The sequence below is a fragment of the Narcine bancroftii genome, chromosome 5 (genome assembly GCF_036971445.1).
Source record: "Narcine bancroftii isolate sNarBan1 chromosome 5, sNarBan1.hap1, whole genome shotgun sequence".
Taxonomy (NCBI): Eukaryota; Metazoa; Chordata; class Chondrichthyes; order Torpediniformes; family Narcinidae; genus Narcine; species Narcine bancroftii.
The window spans coordinates 88350386-88369615 of NC_091473.1; the positions used below are offsets into that span (position 1 = coordinate 88350386).

The window sequence follows — 19230 nt, forward strand, 5'->3', positions numbered from 1 at the left end:
CAATCCTCACTGATTGTGGTCTGGAGGTGAGGAAATCCAGGATCCCATTACACAGTGGGGTGATGAATCCCAGGTCTTGGAGTTTGCTGATCATTTTAAGGGGATGATCTATGCACTTTGCTGTCTAGGCTTTCCAGGGCTTTGTGTAGAGCCAGTAAGATGGCATCTTCCAACAGACCAATTGCCATGAGAGGCGAATTGGAACGGATCCATGTCACCACTCAAACAAGAACCTAAATGCTTCTATACCAGCCTTTCAAAACATTTAATCAGCATTGATGTGAGTGCCACTGGTTAAAAGTCATTTAGGCAGGCTACCACAGTCTTCTTGGGTAGCAGTACAATTGATGGCTGTATGAGATTTTGAAGATGTCTGTGAATACATTGGCAAGTTGGTCAGCACACGTTTTTAATACTCAACCAGGTAGTCTGTTGGGACTAGATGCTTTCCTCAGATTCACTCTCCTGAAGGCAGCCTACATTTCATCCATGGATAGGGATAGGAGAGAGTTTTCAGGAGATATGGAGGTACACAGTGGTGTTCTTGTGGTTGAAATGAGCGTAGAATGCATTGACTTCATTTGGGTATGAAACTTTGTCATCTCCTACTGCACCAGGTTTGGTTTTGTGGCAGGCTATATCATTTAGTCCCTGCCACAGCTGTTGGATATCTTTCATTATTACCATTTTTATCCAGAAACTCCATTTCACCCATAAGATGGGTTTCTGTAGGTTATAGCTACTCCTTTTGTATTGATCTGCGTCTCCTTGACTTAAATGTCTGTGATCTGGCACTCAGTAGGTTCTGGAGTTCATTATTATCCAGGGCTTCTGGCTGTGGAAAACCCTAAACGATTTGGTGGGAACACACTCTTCCACAGATGTTTTGATAAAGTCTGTGACAGCCGTAGTGTAATAGTTCAGATCCTTGAAGACTGCCCAATTCGCTGACTCAAGGAAGTCCTGTAACTGTTCTTCAGCTTCCTGCAGTCACCTTCTAGCTGTCCTGATCTGCGAGCCCCTCTTTTTAGGCTCTGCCTGTATGAAGGCAGAAGGAACACAACAAGGTGATTTGACTTGCCAAAATGCAGTCTCAGGTAATAATGGTAGGCCATCCTTATCTTGGTGTAGCAGTAATTGAGTGTGCTGGGACGTCTGGTACAGCAGGTTACATGTTTGTGTTTAGCACAGCTTGCTGTAAGTGTTATGGATGGACATTGCAGGATAAAAATGAGCCTCAATGGAAAATAAACTCACCTTTCATTGATGAATGTAGTATTGGGCTCCACACAGCTGAAGTAATCTGAACATAGGCTTGACTTCTATCACAACCAACCTGCAGGAAAGGATCCAAGAAGCAAATATTAATCCCACTTACACATGTAAAAGACTAAATATCAACTTTGGAGAGTTGCAAGGGAAACTTAAAAAGGTTTTGATCAATTTTAAAGTTGAATATTTGATATACTAGGGTTATGATTCCCAAAATTGGTCACTATTTCTCTCTATCATACATCCAAAAGGGTTAGTTTCTTATCATCTTATTCATGAAGAATTCAACTTTCAAATATCTGCTTGCCGCCATTCTTCAATAATCATGATTAGAACTTCATCAGTGTATTTTATATTTATCCTACAGGCCTAGCTGATTGTATTATTAAGCATGAGATTGTGAATTTGAGTCACATTCCAGAGACATGAGCATATAACATAGACTAAGATACTGATGCTGATAGATAAAGGGCACATTAAACTGTATTCCTTCTTTACACATGTAGTGTTATGTTTCCTCCATTGCATATAGATATTTTTGACTGTGTATATATGGGCTTGTCGCCTACTGATGACTTATACCCTATGACTCCTCCCCTGTGGTCTTGGACCATAAAGGCCAAGCCACCTCTCCCTTCCCTCCATTCCTATACCTGGATCCAGGCCAGCAAGGTTCTTCTGTATATTAAAGCCTATCATTGGTTACTGACAGTGCACTACAATTTAATATCGACACCTTCTTACTCATCCTCGGCAGCCATGACCACGTGGTCAACATGGAGGCCACCAACTTGTGCATCGGGCCTCCCTGCCGACGACGAAGATGATAATCCAATCCTTGCATCGATTACATTGAACCAGGCCAGCCCTCATCTGATCGTCCACTCCACGATGCAGATCGAGGTGAATGGACACAAGATGAACTGTCTCTTTGATAGTGGCAGTACGGAGAGCTTCATCCATCCTGATGTGGTCCACAGACTCTCGCTTCCAGTCTGGCCAATGAGCAGCTCCATTTCATTGGCAGAAAAAGACCATAAAACGGACATTAGTGGGTATTGTACGGTGTCTTTGATGGTGGAGGAGGAACGTTATGATACCTTTTCCTTACTGGTCATGCCCCAGCTCAGCGCACTTATCCTCCTGGGACTTGACTTCCAGAGTCAATTTAGGAGTGTGACGATGGCATTTGGAGGCCCTCAACCATCCCTCATGGTAAACAACCCACAACTCACGGATCTTGGCCCTCCCAGCGATGGCAGCGGAAATGGACATTGGGCCCCCTGGCAGTGGACCTTGGCACCCCCCCCCCCCCCCGGTGGTGCCAGCGGAAACTGACATCGGGCTCTCCGGCGATGGTAGAGGACCTCACCCTCCCCAGTGGCAGCAGCAGCAATGGACATCGGGCCCCCCCCAGGATTGGTGGCAGCGGACATCGCCCTCCCCAGCAGCGGCACCAGCAGATCTTGGCCCCCAGGCAGGAGCGGGGCCTCAGTGGTGAAGTGTCGGTGATGGGGGAACAGGCAGATCGACATGGCCGAGCAGCTGCCAGGCGTCGACAGGAGCGGCTTCGCAGAAGTGACAACTGTGACTGTGGGAAGTATGACTGGAGCTGCTGATAATGGTTTTACGACATCGGTTGCGAAGGCTTCCACATCAGAGCATGTATTGTCAGGAAAAACCACACTGCAGATTGGAGAAGGATTCCCCACAGACAAAGCCACACTGATTGTGGTTCACACAGATGGGAGTATTGTGGAAACAACAGGATTGAAAACACCCAGTGCACCTATAACTCAAGGTCCCCTGGCACCATCTACTCTTCCGACACCAGGCCCTGACAAGGATGGAACCAAATACAACTGAAATCCATCTGTGTATGGGAATGAGCTTCCAGTCTGTTGCTGAAATACAAGTGGAATTTTGTTCAAGAACAAGTTGGGTTCTGGAGGCCAAGGGCGTTGCATAAAACATGGAGAGAGCTGGTACACTCCCATGGAATTGAAGGGATGGCAGGTCGTGAAAGTTGCAAAGACTGGAAAAGAAGCATCCACTATGCTGGCAGCCCTTTGCAGTGTCTGATACAAAATGGCATTCTAAATCCGCATGCAACATCCTGCGCCTGTGCTGCCCGCTGTGATGACATGTCACTGACTGGACGGTCAGGCTCTTCGTTCCATACAAAATATGTAAAACAGAAAATAAACCACGTACTGTTCCAGAGAAGAAGGATTCTCTGAAGAACACCACTCTACAGCCTACTGCAAGAGCACTTGCCTTTACAATGACTCCAGACGGGCAGATCACCCCTCTGCGACACTGGCCTTCGAGCGAACGTCTACATCAGATGGCACAGCCATTATTTTAGTTTCAGTGGTCTTCACCAATACCACAGAGGATGGGATTCACCAGGTTCAGCCCTGTCGGGACTGGTGGTGGTCGAAGAGGTGCACCTCGTTCATGCCAGCCCTCGGTACATTTTCAATGACCATGAGAACACAGTACCTATCTGGGATCTGGAGCATGCCAGAGAGCTCGGAACCATCCCATACACCCCTAACCACCTGGCATTTCACATCACCCCAACACAGACAGCACCCTCTCCAAATAGTCATTCGGTGACCCCCACCTCTAGATACCCAGCGGGTGGAACAGCAGACCACCCCTTACCCCTGCTCCCCGCAGGTCCCGTAGTCAGAGGAGGTCACCGGTACAACTGAATCTGTAGTCTTGGCAGTATTTTTGTTTATTTTGTTCAAAGACTGAGAGGGGTTCTGTTTTAAAAGGAAGGGTGAATGTGGTGATATGTTTCCTCCATTATTGTTGACTGCTGTATATATGGAGCTGGCCCACCCACTGATGACTCATTTCCTATGACTCTTTCCTCGTGGTCTTGGGCCATAAAGGTTGAGCCACCTCTCCCTTCCCTCCATTCCTCTACCTGTATCTGGCCCAGCAAGGTTCTTCTGTATATTAAAGCCTATCATTCCCTCAGCCTAGTGTTGGTGGTTACTGATAATGCACTACAATGCGCTTTTGTGGATGCAAGAGATCTCATCACACTTGGATAGAAAAAGGGATTTCCCAAGTTTGCTGACCAATACTCTATTTTCTCAGCATCTTCTCTAATTATAGTGTTCATAAGATTTCACTTCCGATTGGTGTGCTTAATTAGTAGCAATATCACCTCTGATATAGTTTGCCTGGCCAGTTCCCCAGGGAGAAATGAGCATGCTAATGTCCAGATCTCCCAAGAGCTGATGCTGTGACATTTATGCACTGAACAGGAAGTTTCACCAACATTGCTTTTAAAAACATTGTTCATAGAGGCATTCAAGATATCTTGCCCAAAGAGGTTTGTAGATCCAACTTCTGATCTTGTTAGTCCTTAAGTAAAAGTTTCTTTGACACTCTTCTTCTCCTTGGTCATTTTTGAATTTGCTCCGACAGCATTTGATTTTCAGTGTCAATTTCTCATCAAAGTACCAACACTGTAAATAATTATGTTTTATATTGTTCCTTTGACATTTTTCTGCACTGTACAATTTGTATCACAATGACATAATTTTGGATTCAGATCAACAAGTTGTACTGAATGAGTCAGGTTTAAAATCATTTGAAGAAGATAGAATCATTAGTACAACCTTCTTGTACAACCGCCTCTTTAAGATGGCAGCACGACTGCGGTTGCAGCAACAGCCACTCTGGATCTCAGGACTAACAAGTAGATGCACCGTGCACAAACCTAGATTTGATAAGATTTGGTGATAAGCAGTGTGTCTGGAACTGCAACCTGGTTCGCCAAACCACGAGTGGGTCACTGAGACGAAGCCACAAGGTTCGCAGCTCAATGGTCGTGGAGTGAGGCCTAGTGAAGAGACTGAGTTGCAGGGTAGCATGGCGATGTGGTCTCGGCCTTCCAGTGGTGCCTGCTTCAATGGTGTGGAAATGATGCAATGTGGCGGAGGAGGAAGTAGTGTCTTGATACAACCAGACTGAAGGAGCAATGTTAGCCCCGAGAAATCCTGTAGGATGTGTTGGTCATGATTGATGTCAGCCTGAGTCACGAAGCCTCATGGCATTCAGATCGTTCGAGGTCGGGGAGGTTTTGAGGCAAACTATTTCTCTGCCACCTCGAGAAACTATGACTTGGTTGGTAGTTTCCTCTTTGAAGCTGGCAGACTTTAACATCTAAATCCTGCTGATGCTGGTAAACCAGTCCTAAGATGGCTGCGGTTAGACTTTTTGCAACACCCGAACGGAATTGCGACCAGGCTTACTTATGTTCACTGGTTGTTCTTTGAAATCTGGTGTTTATAGCACTGTTGTTCATTTGAAATTTGGAAGTTGTCATTGCTATGATCGGGAGGAACGTGATAGGGTTTAAATGATTAATGTTCTAAGTTGGATAGTCTATGTGAAAAGATGTCTGTGCCAGTGTATTTTGGCTGCCTGTCATCGTTTAGATAGTAACCAATTTATTCCTAATTGTACGTTCAGCACTTTTGATCAATGTGCGTTGTGTTAAATACGTAATATAAATAGACTACTACTGTTACTACTACCTCTGTTGTATAATTGAAACTCAGAAGCAGAGATCACTGCACGTAAGGGACCAAATTGCACATTCTGAGCATATAATAGAGGACAATATTCTATCTTTCAGAATGTTACAGCACCAGAAGAGGCCTTTATTCTGCTTTGTAAGTTACTATATTTAACCATCAAAATTTTCTTGTTCAAGTAAATATCCATTTCACCTTTGAAAGTTAAATTATTAAACTCTTAAATCTCCTTTTTTCTGCTTGCCCAATCAAAAAAATCTGCATAAAAATACCCTCCCCATCTTGCATGTCCTAATTCCATCTTATTTACTCTTGTTACGTACTCAGACAGCAGCAATAGGAATTAGCCAAGCAGCGTTCTATGTAAAATAATATTTTAATTTATTAATTTCCAAATATATAACACCTTTTCTAAACGTAACCCCCAACTATGCACAACTATACGTGTGTGTGTGTGTGTGTGTGTGTGTGTGTGTGTGTGTGTGTGTGTGTGTGTGTGTGTGTGTGTGTGTGTAAAATATACAAAACCATTATAGTTCAGGTCCAATTCCAGAATGTCAGATTGAAATCCAGACTCAGAATCCAATGTTGTCATGAAAGCTCTTAAATTGATGAAAGAAGTAATCACGGAGTAGGTGGGAGAGACTGGGTGACAGATTGTTGTAAACTCACAAAATTCTTGCTGAGGTGCTTCCAAAAAAGTGCCCTTTCAGACGGGAGGCAATTAAAACTCCCGTTTTCTTTGTGTAGGGATCCAAATGCAGTATTCCTCTGCTTCCAGAACCCTTTCTTGGGTCAGCTGTTCAAAGCGGCCTTCCCTTTTGGTTATGGTGTGGTACACTAATCCCCCTTCAGAAGTGACTGTACCTTTGGCCATGGTGGGGAGGGGGGGTACACCCATCTCCTTACAGGGAGAAAACAGACAAATTGTCATGAGGCCACTTCAGCACAGAGAAGCTTCACCAAGTGCTGCTTCCTTAAAATGGCCCCTGACCAAACCGAGTACTGTTTCTTTAACATATTAGTCACATGTTCTCTGCACCTGTATTTTCCAGGGCCACTTCATCTCTCTTCAGAAGTAGCAAATTTGAGTTCACACTATCCCCAGCCTGTCAGCCCACAGACAATATCCAAACATTGCAGGGTGTGATAGTACAGATCTATCACCAATGTATATAGTGTATATAGTTACAGTATCTAGACTGTACTTACAGCGATTGGCTGAGAGCTAAGTCACGCCTACTGTCTGGGCCTTAAAGGGTTGTGTCCCTAGCCAGGTCGGATCATTCCGGACTGGTCGGCCACCTGTGAAGAGCTCCTGTCTTTTGCTAATAAAAGCTTTGGTTTGGATCAACAAGTCTTTGGTTCTTTCGACGAGCTCTACACAGTGCTTGCAGCTTGATTTGTTCTCTTAAAGTGACAGACCCACTCAAATGAAAATGAACTGACAGCACATAATACTCTGACTCCTTCATAATTTTGAACATCTCTATTAAACTGCCCTTGAAATCTCCTTTCTATAGGAATTGCTTTTTGTCTAATCTTTCTATTAAATAGCATCTTTCATCTTTGGTGTTTGAACAATCACCTACTTTGTACTTTCTCAAACCTCCTGTGAAATGTATATTTGGACACATCCTCCAGCAGGGACATAACTTGTAAATATACAAAAATGCTGCATCACTTTCTCGTTGTTTATTAAGTGAAGTGTAGCTACCACACATTTAAAATAAAGTATTGAAATAGGCACATAGCAATCAGAATGCAGAGTAAAATACACTACAATTGTAAGTAAAAACCATTATTAATTTTATTTAAAATCCTTTTCAAATAATATGTTAATAAAAAAAACCAAAAATGGAGCTGAAATAATGACTCAAAACACTGGAAATATTCAGTGGACAAATGGTCTCTGTGGAGAGAGAAACTGGCTTTATACTTCATGTCTTTTTATCAGATTAAATTTAAAATAAATGATATTCAGCACTTGCATATAAGACCAGCTACAGAGTTTGAGTACCTTTAACAAGAAAACAGTTTGAAACTAAAAAAGTAAGTTATATTAACCAGACAGAAATAGCCATCACATTTTGTCAGCAGAATGATGTTCTTCTTTCCCAAATTCTACTTTCAGTGCCCTTTTTATTGGATTTTTGTTTTGTTTCTGTTATAATGGCTGGTCAATACCACTTCTATTCCATTTTCTTTCAACTTCCAACTATAGTCTATAATCTGTTAATTTTGCCAATAACTCATAGTTTAAGTTATCTGGTATTCTAACTCATTCATCCTCTGTGGTACTCATTTTCAAATTAACTCTAAGAAACTCAAAGAAATTAGGAATTTTGATAGATTTTATTGTACACCTCAGAATGAATAAATATTGGTAAACTTTCCATGATTTTAAAATATGGAAATTTAAAAGTACGAATAATAATCATATCTAATGGGGCTACAAAAGAAATGTACAATTGAACCTTCAAATGAGAGAAAGAGGAACTGCATAGGGAAAGATGAAGTAGGAAAAAGAAAATATTTAGACATAGCAGCACTGTAACAGGCCCTTCCAGCCCATGAGTAAATGCCTCCCAATTACACCTAGTTGTCCTCCAAATCCTGTTCATTTTGAAGGTTGGGAGGAAACCGGAGCACCAGGGCAAAACCCACACAGACACAGGTAGAATATACAAACTCCTTACAGACAACGCATAGATATGACACATGTATGAAACAATTACTCACAGTAAAACAAATGGACTTCACATATGGACATGTCAAATGAAATTCAGCAAAAAGGATTCTAATCTGTCTTATCACATTAATCTGGTTTTGGCCAGGTAAAACCATTTTCATTTGTAAATAACATGGGGCCTCTTAGCATCAAACCAAAGTTACTCAATACAAAAGTAACTTTTCTTGTCTTTATCACAATGAAGTAACAGCTCTCATATTAGTTCTGGATTCTTGTCTCACCTTAATTTTGCTGCCTTGCTAATGGCTTCCTTTCTAGCCCCCACTAGTTTTTGATGAATTTTATTCTTTATTCCTCTTCAGTTGCCATTTGTACTGTAGTTTTTTTTCTCCAAAAATAGTAACTTCATTCAGCTGAGAACAAAATTAAACTGGGTGGAGAGGAATTACACTTTCAAATAGGTTTCAGATAATAATAAGACAATGAGAAAACATTGAGGGCTATTCACTGTAAGCATCTAGTAAGTGTTAACTTTGCCAAAATTCAAATCAAAAAGCTCAATTTTTAAAATTACAGCCAGAAAGTTTTAGTCACCATTAGAAACAGTGAATGTAGTTTAGTCTTTACAGATGCTGCTTGACCTGCTGAGTATTTCAAGGAAATTTGTGCAGTAATGTTTAATATAACCATTAGATCATTTTCTAATGTCATACAATTCAGTTTTATTCATGAGCACTGACAGTTTGATTAACAAATGAAACCAAGTGCATGCCCCAGCTACATCCAAATGCTGTAAAACATAAATAAAGCACTGTACCATTCTTGATTGAATAGCATGACAGCGATAAATAAAACCAATTCCACCTGATGGATCTCACAACTTTGTAATGACTGTACCATAAAAGGTGCAGGCATTTAGAAGTTCTGAAATTTTTCATTCAAAGCTCTAAGGAACTCATTTCTCAGGCAAAATAGTTGATAGTTAAAACATAAGACTAAGGACTTTGTACCTCTTTCTAAATCTTGGTTATTTCATGATGGGCTTGTGGGCTTAATCCACTGATGGACCTGTTTAAAATGATGGAAGTAGAAATTACTGCTGGAATATTATCATACTAATTTTTTCCACATGTATCAAATTTCTCTCCCTACTTTAATAGAAGTGCTAATCCATTTATTGTAACTTGGTTAATGGCTTCATTGAAGTAGTAGAGAGGGGAATTTAAGACAAATGTGTTCAATGTCTATAACTGACATGAATTTCTACTCTTTCATAAGAATTGTAATTGAACTTGAATTCTATGTATTTTTACTCAAAAATATTTACTCAATGTATCAAATTGGTGAAAATTATTGTAGTATTTTTCTGGCTTAATTCACAGCAAACCGTATTTTAGTTTTTGTCCTTTTTGCTGTCCAAAAATATCTCATATTGCTATTGGTTCTCTTTGGCATAATCATACCATATGTAAGCAATCACATATACAGCAGTACAATATCACCCTGAAGCTAAGTGGCAAAATGCATCGCATACCCATACAGGATGAAAAACCAACCTCCATTATGCAGATTGAGTGGTGCAGTGCTTTTAAACACAATTGTTTGAGCTCAAGAATCAAGATTTGAAATTTACCCAGATTCCTGTATTTTCAGATGTTTTAGTAGCCTTGATTTCAATCTGGGACAGCCACCTCTGTGTTACATTCTGCTTACATTTGTTGTTGGTGCCATTCTTTGTTGATCAGCTGGATTTTGTGTTGTGTGCTATGAACCAAGGACATGCAGGCATTCAAATAGCAGCACTATAACTTTGAAGTTGGAGTCCTTGGCTAATATTTTTTGTGGGCTTAGAATACTATACGTTCCTTCTCAGAGTTCAACTAATGGAGGGAGAATCTATGGAATGCATTCAAATGCACAGAGCATTCAAGTGCCTGCATTGAGAATTTAATATTGGAATAATCTCTGGCAGTTCCATGATGATAGCACATAAAAAATGAGCAATGATATTTGATAGTTCATAGGTAAAAAAAAAATCACATTGGTGGCACAGAAGAAATTCTTTCAAGTTTAGATTAAGGAAGGAGAAGACTATAAGTTTAAAGACGTTATGCTGTGCCTGTGGTCCGCTATTCCTCAAATTTGGAGTATTCTTTGTGTGCCTTTACTGAGCAAACAAAGGAAAAATGTGTTTCTATATTTTTGTGCACATGACAATAAACAGAATTTTGATTGTTTTTTAAAACAAAGAATTTCCCTATAACCAATGTTCTCATCTTAAAAGCTTTAAATCAATAAATGATATATATATATTTTAAAAGTTCTCAGACATTTGGAAACAAGAAAACTGTGGTGTTATTTGAATGAATCTGACTTTATTGATTCAGTTTGAAGAGCATGGCTGCCATCTGCACTCATGTTCCCCATGGTTCAACACTTACCTGGTCCAAATTCACAAGGGTGAAGTGCTTGCTCATAGTTCCCAGAATTGATGTGCCATAGCCTTGTGCAATGTCACGTGGATGGGCAAGAATAAGACCTGCCAACAAAGCCACATGAGATATTTTTGATAAGCTTCCAAATGTCATTTTCTATGAAAACTTTTCAAAGATTAGGTGGCACAGTTAGCGAAGCAGTTAGCTCAATGCCACTACAGCACCAACGATCCGGACCGGGGTTTCAATCCCATGCTGTCTGTAAGGAGTTTGTACATTCTCCCCATGTCTGCGTATGTTTTCCCCAGGGCCTCCGGTTTTCTCCCACCATTCAAAAACGTACTGGGAGTGTAGGTTAATTGGGTGTAAATTGGGCAGCATGAACTCGTGGGCCGAAATGGCCTGTTACCATGCTGTATGTATATCTAAACAGTAACAATGAATAAAACCTCAAACATTTTAAGCTACCAAAAAGTAAGATAAAACACTTTTAAATTTTTAAGTAATTGAAAACTATCGCAAACACATTGATACCAATTTGTAACTTAATTTATTCTTATCTTTATTTTTCACAGCTGTTAAAATTAATGGTCTTTCAGATTCTGCATCAGATCTGATCTGGTACAGGGTGTATCAAGAAGTTACAGGGTGAATCCTGAAGAAGAGTGCTGGTGAATATCAGCATTGGGTCCAACTGTGGAGTGTAGGGACATCATTCACAAGATTTCAATCTTGCCTACATTTATAAGGGTAAGTGCAAGATTGGACGCATTAATTTTAAGACTAAATCTACAGACCAATTGTTATAATACTTTACATATTTCAAAGTGTCAACAGAAGTCTGAAAATATAAATTGGATCTTGTTTTTTTCTGAAAACTCCGTCTGATCTCAAACCTCCCTTTTTCACCAACAGCAAACTTAGAATTTTCAGCAATAGATTTTTATTAATAAGCTTGAATAAACAGTTCCATATTGCACATTAACATTTAAAATAAATAATAAAAATATCCATGATGACTATAAATTTGCACCATGCTTTTTTGTATACTCTCTTGCCTGCATTTTATTAAAATTAACAAATGATGGAAAATATTGCCCTAAGCTCTTTTCTGAGGAAGGTTTATCTAGTTCTAATTGGGTACTTGGTTAACAAGGTTTATTTTGAGGTTTGGCTGGTTTTCAGAGGGAAGTTAAAAAGATTCTTATTGGTTTGTCTATTTTTAACAAATTTTTCAATTAAGATTTTTTATATTTAGCTGTAGAATAATACGGTGCATGCAGAAACAATCTTCAGAGAACAAATGTGTAACAGATTTAACCCTGATAATTGCCAGGAAGACAGAAAATATGCAAATCTTAAACCTGATTACCAAAAGTAATGGACTTTTTAAATCAATGTACATTTCAACAATTATAGTGTATGAATTAATTCTCGAAGCAACGACATTGCTTGGAAGAGGATTCCATTTCATAACTCGTGGTGAAGCATTTCTGTTGAGACTACATGAGATTCAGCTCACCAATTCTTACTTTTCTGGAAGAAATCTGCAACTCCACTTTACACACCAACAAATTTGATGGTTTTGCCTCACAGTTTAATGTTAGTTGGGAGCTAGAAATTCAGCGACATTTCAACAGTACTGTAGAGGGAAGAACTCCAGTTTGAAGCAGAGCAGACCAAAATTATATATCTGTTTGGCACTAAATATAAGGCTAAGAGAGAGAGAGAGAGAGAGAGAGAGAGAGAGAGAGAGAGAGAGAGAGAGAGAGAGAGAGAGAGAGAGAGAGAGAGAGAGAGAGAGAAAGAGAGAAAGAGAGAGAGGATCCGAGGATCCACACCCTACAGGACCGAGCCCCATATCCAGGTCTCCATCTGAACCCTGGTGACCTACAGGACTGAGCCTCTCTTGTGAACTCTCACACTGTCCCAGGGGGCCTACAGGACTGTATCTCCGATGTGGGTCTCCACCTCAGTGACCTGTAGGACGTAGCCTCTGAAACAGGTCTCCACCTTGGCCCTGGCGACCTTCAGGACTGAACCTCTGGCATAAACTCCCACCCTGGCCCCAATGGCCTACAGATCCAAGCCTCTGATGTGAACTCCCACCCTGACCCTGGCAGCCTACAAGACTGAGCTTCCAAAGCAAACACTCACCCTGGCCCTGGCAACCTATAAGACCAAGCCTACATGACAAAATCTCTCTCTGGCTCCTCTCATCCTCCCCCTCCCCTCTCTGGCTTCCCTCAACTTTCCTTACCTCATTGGTTCCTTCCACCCTTGATTTCCTTGATCCACCCCATCCTCCTCTCCCCCAACACCAACCTCCCAAATCCCATCCCCCTAACCCCTGCCTGATATTTACCATCCCCTCTCACCATCCCCTCTCAGAGACAGAACAATTTGCCCTCAGTTGAGGCCTCACTTTCGTCCTCCTTCACCCACACCTCAATGAGTTCCGTCCATGCCATAATAACAAACTCTTCTTCCATCTGCTCTGTCTCCAAGCCCACTTCTACAACCAGGATTCTTTACCCTTCCACTACAGACCCCTTATCCCGCTTTAAACCTTCTTTCTCTTCCTGGACACCTCATTCTGGTCTTCTGCCTGTTCTGGATCTTTATATTTCCAATTGCTGTCAAGACATCTACCATCTCAATTTCACCACTCCCCTCACTCATTGCAATCTCATCCTCTTGCCATCCCTTAACAGATCTGTGTTAACATGAATCCTTCATTTAATGTTAAAACTATATTTTATCTGGATATGGTTTAATAAGTTAGTTTGGGTGGTTACAAGGGCACAAAGACAACACATTAACATTTTAAATTCACATGGTTCTTTGAGATAGAAGACAGAAGCCAGTTTGAGATGAAAATGGATGCTGATTGAAGTTAGAGTCAAAAAGATGAAAAGGATTTATGATGGTTCTTGAGATATTGGAAACAACAGGTGTTCATTTGGAAGCACCTGTATAAACGCCCGGCCATTTTAGTTATAAGGAAAGCAGACTTCTCAGAGATGTAAGTAGACTTAAAAGCTTTTAGCACATTCATGTCAAAAGTCCTTATGAGCTTAAAAGATAGAAATGATATCACATATCATGTGACATGAGAAATGAGCTGGAAATATATTATTGAAATGAGAGACAAGAGATTAATTTGGTTTGGAGAGTACAAAAATCAAAACCTGGTGACACACACAAGAGTTGGAACCTTGTGAAGAACAGGGTTGAATTACAATAACCAGAATAGGTGATTTTGTGTGTTATTCCTAGGAAAAGGGCAACACAGAATAAGTGGCTTTTGAAATAAGAAAGATCACTTTGGAGTCTCTTTGGAAAAGAGGACAGAATTCTTCATGTGAAAAACAGATTCCAAAATCTTCAGTAAAAGAAAAAGGTTTGATCCTGCTAAGACAAGAATTGTATTCTCCTTTTCACAGGAGTTACCTTGCTGGCTCAAAAAATGGTCACTTTTATTTAAAGAATATCTCTTAAGACATCTCATCAAAAGAATTGTGAGTAAAGAGGTCTGAAGGTATGATGTTTAAAAACACTTTATAATTATTTCTGAACTGAGAATTTAAGACATCCAAGTAAGTCTAAAATGATGCTTAAGTTTTAACAATTGACTTTTAATTACACACACACACACACACACACACACACACACACACACACACACACACACACACACACACACACACACACACACACACACACACAGTGGGGTTAAATTTAGAGTTAAGTTTAGAGATAAGAAAGAAATGTTATGTTATTGATAGTTTAATTAAAAACTATTATTTTTAATTTACCATTGTTTGGTGAATTTTACATTACTGCTCTTTTGTTAGTGCTAACAAAGACCCTTTAGTCCCAAACAAAATTTAAAAGGGTTGTTAGTTCTTAACTCTCTCTGCATTAATCCCAACCTCACCATCAAACCCGCAGACAAGGGTTTTATCTGGATATGGCACTGTTGTGGTCTGGCACACTGACCTTCATCTGGCCAAAGCCAAATGACAACTCTCAGACACCTCTTCTTACTTACTTACTTACTTACCCCTCCAACAGGTCCCCACCAAAACTCATCTCACAAACCATCTCTGAACTCATCACCTCCAGTCATTTCCCTTGCATGGCCTCCAACAACATTGTTTCCCAGTCTCGCCCTTCCCAGTTCTACATCCTGCCCAAGATCCACAACCCAAATGTCCTGGCAGACACATCATTTCCGTGTGCTTCTGCCCCACCTGGCATCTGCTTATGTTGACTTTGTTTTGTCCCCCCGTCTCACCTACATCTGTGATACTTCACATGACCTCTATCACTTCAACAACTTACAGTTCCCTGAACTCAAATGCCTCATCTTTACATGGACATCTAATCATTATACATCTCAAAGCCCTTTGTTTCTTTCTTAAAAACTGACCCAACCAGTCCCTGTCTACCATCACCTTTCTCTGGTGGCAGAACTTCAATAATTTCTCCTTTTACTCATCCCACAATCTCCAAGTCAAATGGGCAGCCATGGGTGTCTGGGCACCAGCTATGTTTGCCTTTTTGTTGGCTACATGAAGCAATCCATGCTACAAGCCAATATAGGCAAGACTCCTCAACACTTCCTTCATTTCACTGATGGCTCATGCACCCTTGATGAGCTCATAGACTTTATCCACTTTGCTGCCAACTTCCACCCTGACCTCAAATCATTTGGTTCATGTCTAGCAACCATTCTCCCCTTTCTCGATCTCTGTCTCCATCTCAGGAGAAAGACTCTCAAGAGACATCTTCTGCAAATCCATCAACTCCCACAGCTACCTTGAATACTCCTCTACACCCTGTCCTCTGTAAGGATTCCATTCCTTTCTCTCAATTTCTTTGCTCCATCACATCTGCTCCCAGGATGAGGTCTTCCCTGCCAGATCATCTGAGATGTCCTGCTTCTTCAAAGAAATGTGGCTTCCTCTCTACCATCATCAATTTGGCCCTCACCTCTATATTCTCACATCTGCCCTGGCTCATTCTGCCCCATTTGCAGCAAGATTGCCCTTGTCCTCACCTACCATCCCACCAGAATCTGCATCCAACATATCATCCTCCACCATTTTCACTGCATGATCCCACCACCAGACACTATTCCCTTCTCCTTCCCTTTCCACCTTCTGCAGGGACCACTCCCTCTGATTCCCTCATCCATTCCTCCCTTCCCACCAATTGCCCCTTTAGCATCTACCTCTAACACCACAGGAGCATCCACTTGCTGAGAACTTCTCCCTCACCCCCATTCGGGGCCTTAAACAGTCCTTCCAAATGAAGCATATTTCACTTGTGAATCTGAGGGGTCATCTACTGCATCCAGTGCTCCTGTTGTGATCTCCTCTTCATTAGAGAGACTAGATGCAGACAGGGAGATCACTTCATTGAGCACCTCAGCTCTGTCCATGGCAATAGTGGGGATCTCCCAGTGACCATTCACTTTAATTCCCCACCCCATTCCCTTACTAACCTGTCTGTACATGGTCTGGTTTGCTGCCAGACTGAGATCACCCACAAATTAGAGGAACAATACCTCATATTCTGTTTGGATACCCTCCAACCAGAAGGCGTTAACATTGACTTCACTGATTTCTATTAGCTCCTTCCCTTCCCCCTATCTTTCCCTATGTCTCATTTCATCTATCTCTGTCTCCCTCTCTCTCCCCTTTTCCCTCTGTCTCCTTTCCTCCAGCTCTGCTGTCACAGAGTTAAAAATATCCCCCTAATCAATTGTCACCTTACTTCTCTCCTGTCCACTTATCCATATCCAATTAATACATTTTATCTGTTGGTCTCTACACCTCCCCCTGCCCATTTCACCAGCTTTTTAATTCAGTCACCTGCCTGCTTTTTATTCATTCTTTGAAGAAGGGCTCAGGCCAGAAACATTGGTTACACATGTTTACCTCCTACAGAGGCTGCAAGATCCATGGAGTTTTTCCAGCATTTCTGTGTTTTTACTATAATTACAGCATCTGCAGGCTTTCATGTTTCGTTTCCTCTATGGCTAGTTCAAAAAAGGTTACAAAACACAACAATTAATTGAAAATTGCTGGAATAAAGTCATTGCCAGTGACCAATAAGTGGAAGTTTTCTTGAAGACTTTCCAACTTCAAAAACACCAACAAATCAAATTGCATTCTGAAACAACTACTTTCACGATTCTGATAATTTGTTTGATTCTCACAAGATTCTTGGCAATGGAGATTGCTTTGCCTGATAACTAGTTGTGAAATTGAAATAAACATGTATGCAATCTTACTTTTTAACCAAGCGCCAGATCAATATTCAGCAATCTCATCTTTATGACCCATGAGTTCATCCTTTAATTCCTCCCGATTGACTAAAGATTAGATAAAAATCAAGCCAAAGTAATTGTTATTGGTGGATCTCACACTTGATCTCACTGTGTGTGACTATGTTAAAGACTCAAGTAACATTGCATTAATGACGGTTTTGTTTTTTTACTGAATGTCATGTGAAAGAGCTGTTAGTGCCACTAATTATATTGCTATAGCCAACCGCTACAAAGAAACACACACACACACACACACAGACACACACACACACACACACACACACACACACACACACACACACACAGTGTGTGGCAGGTTAAGCTCACTCCTTTATTAGGGCTGGAAAGGCTGCTTTTAGACTGTTCAAGTTCCCGCCGTTTTTGCTGATTGACTGACTGAGTCATCCATATGAATAACAATAGCGGGTGGGAACATCCATTCATATGAAGGCCCTTCTTCCCCAGCCTGTTTCTGCTGACTTAGCTGGGCAGCTTAACCAACGCCATTTTACGGCCATTAGTCTGATGCTGCCCCAGCTTCTACCACTGCTGGTTCATTGTCCTGGGAGTCGTTTTAGTGATCTCTGTCCGTGTCTGCTGCCGCGCGATGTGCTGGGCTGATCTCTGCAATTGCGGGCCGCCACATTGCCATTATTTTATTTTTTTCCCCTCTTATGTTTAATACAGAGACGTATCTTAAAAAATTGTAAATACCTCCAAATAAATAATGCATATTATTGCTTATTTTAGCACTGCAATCTCTGTAAGCAACCTCTTGAAAATTCATGGTTGAGATGATATAATCACAAACAGGAGTATGTAGTTATCTCCCTTCAGACAGAAATTTCTCTAAACTATATTTTCTTTCTTCATCAACTAGAACTCCATTGATCTGGCAACAATCTGATTGTCAACTATATATTTAAATATCTATGTATGTGAAATGCTGTTGGAAACTAATTTTCAGATATTAATGCAAGGTGGCTATTAATTATGGAATATATTCATTCTTGAAATATGTCTGAAATATTGATAAACAAACTGAAAAATCAATTTTGTAATTTTAAAAGTTTGGTCTCAACTTCAGGGAAAAATAAATCAAGAAATTGATTGCAATAAAGAAGATTCAATCAGTTAAATGAGAGCTTCTACTAAGAGGTTTGACAATGTGATGGTCTCTGCACATCAAACAAAAATATATGCAGATGCTGGGAAACTGAGGCAACAGACAAAATGCTGGAGGTACCCAGCAGATGCTGCCTGATCTGCTGAGCTCCTTCAGCATTTTGTATGTGGTCACTGCATGTCCACTATTTGTGATCCCTGGCACAATGTCTAAAGGACATGTTAGTTTACTAGCATCACAAGAAGGCTTTACATCTCTCCTAAGAAAGGGACTTTATCAATTATGACCTTTTTGTGCTCCAGTCCATGTTGATATTATTTGGTAGGAGAATGGTGGAAGAAAAATTCACAAGTTACCTTTTATATATTAAAATATTCAGTTTATCAATAAAGTTGAAAATGTGGAACAAAATAAGTAGGGGGTATGGAGTGAATAAAAATAAGATCCATACTACGAAGTCCAATCAGATGGTGAGGATGAGCCACAACTATTAGTCACTTAAAAAACTAACTTAGTTACAATTCAGACATAGCTATGTTAATTCAATACATTCTCAATTTTCCATTGAAAACAGATGCCAAACACAGCATTTAACTTAATGAGAGATGAAATATAAGCTTCCATTAAATGTATCAAGCTTAAATGGGTCACAGGTGTTCTTGCAAGCAATAGCTCATAGCCTCAAGCTAAATTACCTGTTATGAAAGTTAGGCACAATGTTCTTTGGTGCAATTTCTGCTAGTTAATAAGTATAATGTCAGGTTTGCATTATTATTTTAATAAGCTGAAATATGAACCTT

The 19230-nt window shown here is 40.5% G+C and overlaps 1 long non-coding RNA gene and 1 pseudogene across 1 annotated transcript; one reads left to right on the plus strand and one right to left on the minus strand.

Moving 5' to 3' along the window:
- The first annotated feature begins 2031 nt into the window (after positions 1-2031).
- LOC138765314 (deformed epidermal autoregulatory factor 1 homolog pseudogene) lies at positions 2032-3894 on the plus strand (annotated as a pseudogene).
- Positions 3895-8827: 4933 nt separating this feature from the next.
- On the minus strand, positions 8828-17341 carry LOC138762740 (uncharacterized). The gene is made up of 4 exons (XR_011357104.1): positions 17269-17341; positions 10971-11068; positions 9540-9597; positions 8828-8959 (listed from the first exon to the last, which is right to left on the minus strand). It is a non-coding gene; the product is annotated as an uncharacterized lncRNA (long non-coding RNA).
- Positions 17342-19230: the final 1889 nt, after the last annotated feature.